This window comes from Pyrgilauda ruficollis, unplaced genomic scaffold, assembly GCF_017590135.1.
Source record: "Pyrgilauda ruficollis isolate IOZ18807 unplaced genomic scaffold, ASM1759013v1 scaffold20, whole genome shotgun sequence".
NCBI lineage: Eukaryota > Metazoa > Chordata > Aves > Passeriformes > Passeridae > Pyrgilauda > Pyrgilauda ruficollis.
Window position 1 is genome coordinate 29,893 of NW_024519207.1, and position 12,181 is coordinate 42,073.

The window sequence follows — 12,181 nt, forward strand, 5'->3', positions numbered from 1 at the left end:
CTTTCTTTATGCCATAGAAGACTAGTCCTCTGTTTCTTGAAACCAGGAGAGCAGGACAGTAAAACAAAGAAAGCTATTTCAAGGGATTTGACAACTGAACTCGAGAAATTTTGTAATAAATGTGTTTCCAGAGACTTTCTGCTAACAAGAGGGAAAATGCTTTCAGGATAAAATACACACAGAAAAAGGTCTGAGAGAATGTATTGGAAAATTACAGTCCTTCTACAACTTTTTAAGTAACTCATAAATACTTGTATGTGTCCTGTCCTGTATGTATAAGTAATAATGTATAAGTTCTGCTAGAAAATGAATACTCAGGAAAGAAAAGAAATCCCCTGTTCATGTTACTTAAAAAAACATTGATACATAGGCACAAAATATTGATTTAACATCATCATAATCTAACATTATAATAGCCTAAGTCAATATCTACTGACTTCACCAGGCTTTTGGGATGGTTTCCGTAGTCTTTCTAAAATGTGTAAAAATTTTGACCTCATGTATTTCACTCAGACCTTTCCATGTAAGAACCAATCTAGATAGGTATATGTTTAAGGTTTTCATTTTTTTTCCTGTTGTTCTTCCGAGTTATGGTAAGGACATTGGAGTTCATCCACACTAGGAAGGAATCTCTAAGGCTTTTTGGCTGTGCTAATTCAGCTGTCAGCAGGCTCAATATTGACTGAGTAATGCTTAATGGTTTTCTAGCTATGTAAGTGTAGGAGCAAAATTCTAGTTTTCAGCATATGTCAGATATATATAGATAAGGATAAGGAGAGTAGCAAATAGTTACACAACCCTAAAAAAAAGAAAGAAAGCTATAGACATAAAATGGGATTTTTCTCAGCCACCTCGAGTTGTCAAAGGGTATCAGCAGGCTTCTCTCTTATTTAACTGAGCTTTCTAAGAGGTTGTTTCTAGTCAAAGAAAACTGTCTGGGCTTTCTCAAGTTAGAGGAGAGACTCAAGTGCCTCCAAAATCTGGTTTGTCTGTTTAACCAAGGGTGGAGAGGACCTGGAGAGCCTTTATCCAGCAGTACCACTAAAGCAGCTCCATGGTCTTCAGATGACTAAAGGTAAGAGAGATCCTCACTCAGGGTGCTGCACCAGCTCCTTTCTGTCCACATCTGCCCTGTTCTTCTCTGAAATGAATAATTTAATCTGAGAGTGCAAAAGGATGTTTATTGTGCAAAGAAACAGGAGCATCTTGACCTTCTTCCACAAATAAATGCTGGTAGGTGAATGGCAACCGCCCCTACATTCTCTAAATCTCTCCATCCATTTTTACATTTGCTAATTAGATAATTGGCAGCTGATTAAGTGCATTTATTGTACCACGCTCTTCCCACTCTTCCCACACAGCATCTTTTGTCTTGTGCTAGACATTAAGAACTATGTGATTCCTACAAAAATAAACATGATCTCTATTCATACTCAAGGGACTTTTAGAGGTATTTTATCTAAGAGAAAAACCTGTGAAATACGTAGTAAAAAAAGCATGTTAGGATTTTAACTAAAGCCCAGACCACTTTGCTTGTCTGCCTCAGACTGTACTAAGATTATGGAAGCCAGTTATCATTTTTGTTTTGCAAGGTTTCAAGTTTTGGCCATTAACTCTGAACTTGCCACAAAACCCCAGGAGATAAAATTAGCACTCTTGATCATTGACATTTGAAACAATACTTTCATAAAGCAAACCTTAGGCAGCAGCTTGTCATCCCTTCCCAATCTGCAACTTTCTTGACCTAGCAGAGCAATATATCTGTCATATTTTAAAGGTATCATATTTGGGGAAATGCCAAAGAATTGCTCCAGGCACTTATTCATTTACAACTTAGATGATGTAACTTAAATACATATTTCTCTGCTGTCATGTATTCCACAGTGCATTTGGGGAACCTTATTTCTCTGATTAAACATGGGCTTATTTACTTTTTGGCATTTCTACTATGAAAGATTATTTGGGTTCTGGTGAACTCACCATTATATAACGCACCACCGCAGCTCCCAAATGACCACATTGTTCAGGGCATGCACATCCTTTCCTAACAGTTATGATTTTATCCCCCTCTCACCTCATTAGCACAGACAACTCAAGCAAAGGGAACAGAATTCTTCTCTGTTAAAAAAGCTTTTCTCCCACTTCTGTTATGCAGTGTATTCCTAACCTACCCAGTGTCAGGGATCTGGGTCCTTTTTTCACACACTTCTACAGCTACCAAGCAGCTGCCTAGGGACAGGAGGGCCAGAGCTGGCTCTCTTTATTCTTAGACATTACTATGTAGGGCAAATTTCTTCTTTGCTCTTCAGTTACAGCTGTTGGCTCCCAACAATCTAGAAATACCTAAGCATCTGTGATCTCCCACTTGCTTTGATAAAAGACATATTTTACTGTAGATATGGCTAGTTAAAAGAGAAACAAATTTAATCCGGTGCACTGGCCATGAAATTACCTATTTTTGTGGTGAGCTCTTCCTATTACATTTTTCCTGAGTATCTTTTATATCTATTCTATACATAATGTTGGGTTGAATCTAAACAGCCTCGTTGCCTCTCCTTTAATCTCAAATATCAGCACCAGACATAGGTCTGGATGCATATGTATACCCTAGTAATAGGAAGGAGAATGACAATTTACGTGGTGTTGTGTACTTTGTGTTGGGATACAAGAATCATTCTCTGGCTGAACAGCATCACCTGAGCCACAGTTCAGGAAATCCCTCAAAAGTACTCATTCTTTATAATAGACACATAGAATGGTTTGGGTTGGAAGGCACCTTAAAGATCGACTTGTTCCAGGCCCCCTGACATGGGCAGGGATGACACCCACTAGGCCAGGCTGCTCAAAGCCCCTTCCAACCTGGCCGTGAGCACACAGTTCTCATCGTTCATCTTAATTTGGCTACTACTTGCCAGTGAGCTGTGTCTCCATAAAGCATAACATCCAGTGAATTTGTTCTGAATTCTCATTCACCAGTTCATCTCTCTGTCTTCCAATAATTATACGGTGAAGAAAGATAAGCTTCTTCCCTGTTTTTCACGAGGTGCTTTCATTTCTCTACATTGATTGGCATAAAAATGCTACAGGTACATTGAGGACCATGCTCATCCTCTGACAACACCTACCTTTGTCAGGGTAACTGGTCTGTCATGGTCTGTTTTTAAACTTATTTTTTCTTTTTAAGAAAAATTTTCATACATTCCTAGGCCATAGGAAGGATGCCAAGAACAAGATTTGTTTAAATATTACTAGGTGGAGTCCATCTGACTTTAGGGATAGGTTTTAATATTGGACTGGATGACCTTACAGGTCTTTTCCAACCTAAATGATTCTAAGCATGGGCCAAATTTCATTTTCCAGTTACCTCGTACAAAACATGTACAGACTGTACAGTACACAGGGTAAGTTACCTAACCATGAACCTCCTCTCAGGATCATTTGTATTCATACAAGTCTCTGGTGGAGAAAGCAGCTGACTACTGTAATTTCTGGGTTTGCATGTGATCAGGTATGAGACACATGTTCTGCTGCGGCTGATGAAGCACAGCAGAACTGCACCTATGCAAGGTACAGTCAGCACAATGGTCTTTGAAAGCTTGTCAGCAACTGACTTAAAACATCAAGTCAAGGCAGGCGTGGGAGAGATCTGCAGCAGTGAAATTAAATGTTTCAGGTGCCATAAACAAATGGTATATAAATAGGAGCAATTCTCTTGGAAAAAGTGAGGACGTGAGTGCTGCAAGCACAATTCCCTTTAGGTCATGTATGGAGATTTAATGTTGATGTTGAATATTAATGAATAATAATTGATTTGATTTAGTTATTTGACAGATAAACCCACTCATTTTTGAGCTACAGGAGTTGGTAAACCAGCTAATATGATTATCACCTTTGAGAGCTCCTATCTACCATACTGCATAACAGGGATTGCAGCCTAACCCTAAAAGATAGTGAGAGGACTCTTGCTGCAAGCCAGCCTACATCACATACCTAACATAATTTTGCTGCCATGGACACTGAACAGCTAGGGAAAAAGTATTAGCTAGAACAAAATGCTTTGATAACTAACTGACTTAATATAGCTCTGTGTTACTGTATTGGTAAAATGCCACCCAACACACCAAGAGCCAAGCTACAAGAACACAAAGGAAGAGTATGTTTTGGCTCTTCATTTTCTAATGTGGTCACAGGACACCAGCAGTTAGAACTGGGCACAGTTAGCAAAAATAAGCCCTGGAAACCCATTTGGTCTTCCCAAACACTTCACTAAACACAGCGAAATCAGAAACAAAAGAGAAGGTGGTGGCTGGCTCAGGGATGTCTTTTTTGTAACTCTCCATATCCAAAGAACACAAATAAAGAACAGGGACATGGAAGTGGCATGAAAGCTTAAATGAAGATAATAGGCAAACAATGAATAATAGTAATGAGCAGTAAATGTAGCTCAGGTCCATACAAATCTTTGCACAAACATTGTGAAAATGAAAGAAAGGAAAAGGAATTTTCTCGGGTTACATGAATGAGGATGAATGCAAAAGCCACAAAAGCAGAACAAGGCAAACAAGGAGCACCTTGCTAATGTCCATGTGTAGGTAAAACTGAGCATGCAGTGTGAATATTCTCTCAGGCTAATCAAAGCAGGACAGGGCAAGAGAGCTTCTCACAAATAGAAGGCTTTTATTCAAATTTGGATGGGAAAAAACCTGTGAAAATAATGGAATGTATGCACTAATTAATCCTACAAGCAGGAAAGTAGTGCTCTTTTTTGCATTTCATCAAACAACAGAACAGTCTGCTCTGCCAGTTTGCTTAAGAGGACTTCAAATCACTTGCAACGAAGCTGAGTTCTGCTTAAAGAAAATCCCTCATATGAGAAAGCAAACTCATAATTATTTGGATAAAGTAAAGCAGTATTTAATTTAGGCAAATGCACAGAATTTCAAAACACTTTTATAATCCAAAACAACATTTTAGAATGAATTTCAGGAGGTTTATAGGATTCATCTGCACCTCATGGTTAACCACTGGAACTGACAGAGCTAACTTTGGTGATAATAAGCTAAAATATGCCACATGTGATATCTTCCTTGCTGAAGTGTGAGAAAAGTCTGGACAGAGAAAACCTTACCTTCTGTAGACAGGCTTGTTTTTTCCCAGAAATCTAAGCCAGTGTTGTAAGTGTTGATTGAAGTAGACTCTCATTTTTCTATACAAAACCAAGCTGCCTCACATTTTTCATGTGGTAAAATAGGTCCTGGGGACTTGATCTATCAAAGTGAAATTGAACCAGAGAACACATTTTCCAGGAAAACTGAAAACAGTTAATCCATGAAATAGAATGTTTAGTATCTTTTTCTGTCCTCAATCATCACAGCAAGTAGAAAGGCTGATCTGCACCATCAGGTTTTTGTTGAAAAGATTTCTTATTGTGAATATGAAGGACTGGAAATGTGCAAGTCCCTGAAGCCTTCTGAGAATCAGAGCCAGTGACTGTGACAAATAACACTTCCATCAAAATGATAAGAGGGTGAAGAAACAAAAATTCTCCATCACCTGGGTGGAGGAAACCACCTGCTAAAGAGACATACATGGAGGTTTTTATACAAAAAAGGTATGTGTTTGTATTTTGTGCAGAATAATTTAAAATGGGAGATCAGCTCTTCACTAGTGCTCTGCATTGCAAACATAATTTCTGTAATAGAAAGGCTGAGTCTCCATTTTCTATTTTAGGCAAATTGTACTCATTTTTTTTAGAAACGAGGGAATCAAAAGTAATAATAACATTTAAAGAAATGGAGAAGTATTTTTGTGATGTGAGACTGGAACAGATTTCTCAGAGAAGTTGCAAATGCCATGTCTCTGGAAATGTTCCAGGCCAGGTTGGATGGGGCTTTGAGTAACCTGGTCTACTGGAAGGTGTCCCTGCCTGCGGCAGGGGAGGTGGAATTAGATGATCTTTACATTCCCTTCCAACCCAAGCCATTCTGTGACCCTGTGACTGAAGCCATGGGCTGTTTGATGCCAAATGGAACTGTCAGCAAATACCTGATCAGGATATCCGCTTCATACAGCACTACCTGCAATTAGTTATTTGGGAACAGGATTTTTGATAATGGAAAGGTGGATGCAAGTTCCACTAAGCAAGAGTAGATATTGGGATATGCATCTATAAAATTGGCTAAATTATCTCTAGATGATATAGAGAATTGCAACACAAAAATCTGCTTGGTGTCAGAGAGAAAAAGAAAACTGTGCTATTAACAAATAAATAACACATAATCAACAGGGAATTATAATTATCTAGAATTTATTCTTCAGCCCTGCATGTATTAGAATTTTACTAAAGGGAAAGTAGCTTAGTAGCTGTTATTTTAGAAGATATGGGTCCTCTATGTTATAATATCCTTACTCCAGATTTCATTTTCACTCCCTATATATGAGTCAGTGTGGGATGAACTATAATTATGCCTTTTCCAATCTCTGAAGTGCAGCCATTATCCAAAGAGAACCCCATTGTGAGAATGAAGTTGGCATGGCATATAAATAAGTAAGCTTTTGACATAATAAATGAACCCACTCGCCTTAAAACTTGCAGTATTATTTTATTACAATGATGGTAAAATAGGCAATGCATGAAGGAGAAAAAAAACCCCTCAAAATTATATTGTATGTGATGTTGATTTAGAAACATCTCTAAGATTTGCACAAAAATTAACTGTAGAGTTCTTCACACACCATAGTACTCTGCACACCAAAACACTGAAGCTGCACCACCACAAGGACTAGTGAAAGTCTGTATTTCTGCACCATGGAGTAAGGGCAAGATTGTGTTATCCAGATACGCAACTGAACTTTACAATTCAAAGTCCTTAGGTGCTAGAGTAAATTTAGAAAGAACAGCAAACTCAAATAATGATATACACAGTTTTTTGTAGTAACACCAACAGAAGTTTTTATTTCTAGTGAATAAAATAATTTATTCACTATTCACATTATTTATTTCTAGTGAATAAAAACAACGAGATCTTGCATTTAGTCCTTAAATAATGACATTCCACTTCTAATATCTATTTACTTGTATTTCTGCAATTTAATCCCAGGTAAGATTCTACATAAACCATAGTGCAAAACCACAACTATACTTCATTGATTCCTGTCTTTTATGCCAAGCATTACACTACTGAAACTAATTAATAGTTGAACTTTGTGATCTCAGTTCTTTGCATGTAGAGGTCCAGCAGACACAAGATGCAGCTTCCTGTGAAGCCTTGGGAGGCAGAATTAGCACAAGGTCCTTTGAAAGTTTGCTAAAAATCTGAGGTGTTGGGAACAAAAAAAAGATGGGTGGGTGTGATTTGTGAGATTGTGAAGAAATATGTGATGAAACCAAATAAACAGAACTGATAGTTTTAAGAAATTAATAAATTCATAATAATGTGTAAATTATCTCTCCTGTTGGTAATATAGGGACCAATTTGCAGCTACTAAAAACCATTAAATGACAGTGACATCAGTTTTCTGAGTTATCAAACCATTTTTGTTGCTGAACTGGAAATTCTTTGCATCAGATATTTCCTACCTGTATGTAGTTATAATCCTACTAGAAGTCTGCCCCACTATTTGACAGGAATATAGTCCTGTTCCAGCCAAAATAATAGTTCTTTAATACTTACATTGAAAGTTATAGCAGCAATGTTTCTTGCAGTACAAGAAGGTAAATTTTACAGATTGCATGCCTGATTTCCTATGGAAGTAGAGCTGACACAATCTTGTCTGTCTCACCTGTGTATAATTTCCTGCCTCTTTATATCTTTTCAGTGTTGGCCAATTTCAGTGAAAAAATCTCAAAATTACTAAATCCCACTAATTTAATGCAAACCAGTGATGTGGGGAAGGGGACAGATTCTAATCAGTTAATGGATGGAGAAAAAGCCTGCTCACTAACGTCAGTCACATTATCAAACATTGGAGAATCCACAGGGCAAGAAACCACGGAGGTGAAGGTGACTGTTTTGTTTTCTCATTCAAACCTGAACTGAAGCTTTAGGAAAGAGGCAGCCACTGGGCCAGTATCTGTCCTGTTGAGGCACAAAAATGCTGACACTTTAGACCCCAGACTGGCAAATAACTAATATAATGTTCTCACATGTTTCATGTAAGCTATACCTTTGTAACAAACACATGCCGAGATTTGGCATTTACCCATGTCAAGCCTAGTCTTTTTATCGTCAGTTATAATGACCTGTAAAATTAAAGAATCCAAGCCATGCTGTTGATAAGGATTAGAAGAGGGAACAAAAAGTGTCTGAAGACAAAATATCCTGAAATTGCTGTATTCAAGAGGAGGGGGAACATTATAAAAAGGTTCTGCTTAGAAGAGAGCTTCAGCTTAGAAGATTTGTCAGAGCATACACAAAAAAGCAAGTGGAACACTTGTCTGCTGCTCTGCACTGGGGCTACAGGGAATTCAGAGAACAAAATTTGCCTAAGGTCTGGAGAAAAATCTTAAACTAGTTGAAATTTTTGACGCAATTTCCTCTGTCAACATTAAGAAGATGTACGAGATGCATTGTGAAATTGTTCTGCATTTCAGCAAATGTAATGTCACTTTTCCATATTCAGTTGAATGAAAACACAAGCAGAGGGTCCATCTTGTGATGAAAAAGCAACTAAAAAAACTCTGATAGCAGAAAATATGAAAGAATAGAATTTTTTACACATTAAAAAATCTGTTTCACATAATTCAATATTAAGAATACTTTAGTACTTCACAAATCTTCACTTGCTTTGTGTATGCATGTACATACAAATGGAACCATGCAAAAAATTCTCAGTATGCAACCTCTTTTTCTGATTGCAAATAATTAGTTTCTGGACTGAAAAAAAAAATCCCAAAAACCACTACAATATGTTAGTGTAGGCTGGAATGGTATATTAATATATGCATATATATTTATAATTCTCTATATAATGCTCTTCAAACACTACACATGTACAAACTTCAATGTACCTGTGAGGTATGCATACCGGAACCCAGAAATGCAAAATTTATAAATCAGATGTTATTATACTAGCATGGATATTTTTTTTTATTGTGAAGAGGAATCACCCCAGTGATCCAAATACAAGCCATACTGTAAAACAACAGAAAAAAAAGATTAAATAGATTCAAGTGCTTCTGAAGGTCTGGTTAATATCTGACACATTTCTGACACCTTTGCAGGGCTGAGTTACCACACACCTTTGACATACAAACTGCTGCTGCCTCAGTTTTATTTCTGGAGGGTGCTGATGGGGTTGCCTGCAAGAGATTGGGAATATGTAGTGCCCACAAAAAGGTGATGTGATCATTAAGACTCTGGAAGAAGTTGATACTGGATTAGCTGGCATTTGCATCCTTGCAGGATGGGCTTAGACATGCCTCTTCCCCTTTGCTTCCTTTCTCTGATCTGTGTTTATAAGATTTTTCAGACTCTTTTTTGACTCTGACTTGGAGTTTTTCTTAACTACAACCAGAGAACAACACAAACCATCCTACCCCAAGAACACTACTACTAACTGGCTTTTAGCCTAAGAGAAAACAAGAAAATACACCAAAAAGGCCCATGCACAAAACGATTGCTTTTGCCACAGTTGTTCAAATGCAGCTGGAAACAGTGAAAACAGAGGGTCTTTCACCTCATTGGTGGCCCGTGGTACCACCAAAAACCTCAGCATGATCCACAGGGCTGAATGCTGAAAGGGAAAAGCTGAAGTGTGGATCAGTCAGTGTGCTATATAGCAGCAGGAATAGGAGCTAATGTACATCTCAGTGTGTTAATTAGTGGAACATTGATTGCAAGCCCTGGGAAATGACAGAAGAAATAGTTTCTCTTTGAATTTAAAAGCACTGTAAACTTGTGCCTGAGGATTATTTCAAAACAGACTCCCTTCTATCAGATAAGCAATAATTAAACAGTTTTAAAAGCAGGAAAATTTCAACATTTTAAGCATTAATATCTGATTTAACTGGGTTACTCTAAACGTCCATACATACCATCAAGTGAAAATAATTTGGTTTTCACAGCAGAAAAAAGAACACCACTGGGAAGAAAGGGAAAGGTTCACTTTGGAATAGAAGGATCGCCCTCTAGAAGGATTTAAAATTCAGTTCACCTACATAAGGTCCCAAACAACAGCAAGAAACATTTTCATATTTGTTCTCAATAGATTTTAGCTTGACTTTTAGTTGCCTGCAACCTGAGGTTGCCAGCATTTCTGACCGACCCCAAGATGTGAAGCACAATATTAAATGCCTGAGAGATGCCCTCTGGTTTCTCTGGGCATTTCCTCATGTCTTGACACCACTCCAAGAACAATTTACCCAGAATGGCAACCCTCTGGCAATGCTCCCTCTGCTCCAGGGGTGAAAGCTACTCCCCCTCTTCATGGTCAACATATATTTTTTCCTGGATGCCAAATATACCCGTACAGCTGATCTAATGGGGAAGGCTTAGCTCCTTCATGAAAATCAATGCCTGAAGAATTCTGTAGAAAAAAAAGAAAAATATGCTTTCTACTCAGATTTGACTGTATTCTAAACAGGAACCTCAGACTCCTAAATCATGTTAGCCCCACCTCTTCCTACCAATACATCCTGAAAGTATTTATGGAAAACCCCACCCGCCCACACTTGGCACCTTACCCGCTCTTTCTCTCCTCCTGAAACAACTCCACCAATGGGGCATCCTGCTGCATCAATGCTTTGTGTTTCCTTCCCCAGTACATGGACTAAACTGCACAAGGAAAACCCTAAAAATTAATGTAAAGAGCTGACACCTTCATCTTTAACTACTTAAATATTCATAGTGGTGGTGCTGCTCTTCAGCCTCTTTTTCCAGCTCTTCCCCTTCTCCCTTCCCCTTGCTCTAATCTATCTCACTCAGGTTTACAAAGAGCCACATATGTCTTGGGATAAAGAAGTAATAAATTAAGGAACAAATAGTACTACCCAAAGAAGAAAAAGCTCCCAGGAATGGATATCCATTATTTATTTCATGCCATCAAACTAGTAAGTGCTCCTAGTCTTTCATGATATTGCTTTAAAACTGTCTGCTACATGACTTCTATGAAAAAAATTAAGACATCTATTACACTAACAGCCCTTAGTACTTTCATATTCTTTTTTCAAAATACTTTGTAAGCATTACATTATATTAATTATATGTATATATTAAACTCCTTGCAACAAACAGATAAAGCTATTGTTTTCTTTCAGCTAGAATACAGCATATAGAATAGGGATAGTAGGAAGATGAGCATCCACAAAGGAGTGGCTTCAAGGAAGGCCATAGAGATGGTCAGAGTGCTGGAGCACGTCTTCTCTGAAGACAGGCTGAGACAGTTGGGGCTGTCCAGCCTGGAAAATAGAATGCTCCAGGAAGACCAAATAGCACCTTTCAGTACCTGAAGGGGGCTTTCAAGAAAGTTGGAGAGGGACTTTTTACAAGGACGTGTAGTGATGGGACAAGAGGGAATGTCTTTAAATGGGAAGAGGTTGGGTTTAAATTAGACAATTAGGAAGAAACTCTCTACTCTGACAGTTGTAAGGCGTTGTAACAGGTTGCCCAGAGAAGCTGTAGATGCCCCATTCCTGGAAGAGTTCCAGACCAGGTTGGATGGGGCTTTGAACAACCTGGTCGAGTGGAAGGTGCTCCATGGCAGGGGGGTCGGAACTGGCGATTTTTAAGGTCTCTTGCAATCCAAACCATTCTGTGACTATGGTCCTAAGACTGTCACTGCATCTCTTCTATTTCTAGTGTATATTCTGAACAAACTCTGTCAAAAGCCAACCTCAACCATAGCCTTTTTGGGTTACCTGTTTCTCTAAAAGGTAGAATTAATGTGTGTTAGGCATCTGGACTCGTAAATTTCTGCTCTTTAAAAAGTGCAGATCCATAAGGCATCTGGGGTTCACTTCCACATCCTTAGATTCCACTGCCATCCTCCCAGTCCCTCCTCCTCCATGCCATCATGGTGTTCACTTGGAAGAGAGGTCACAAATCCCAACCGGTGCTGCCGCTTCTGTGTGTAGCAGATATCTGGGTCTTACATGGAGCGCTTTGATCTACCAAACTATTAAATTATATTTTCCTGTACTTATGTATGCAAAACACTGGGTGCAATTCAGCTTGAAGAATAT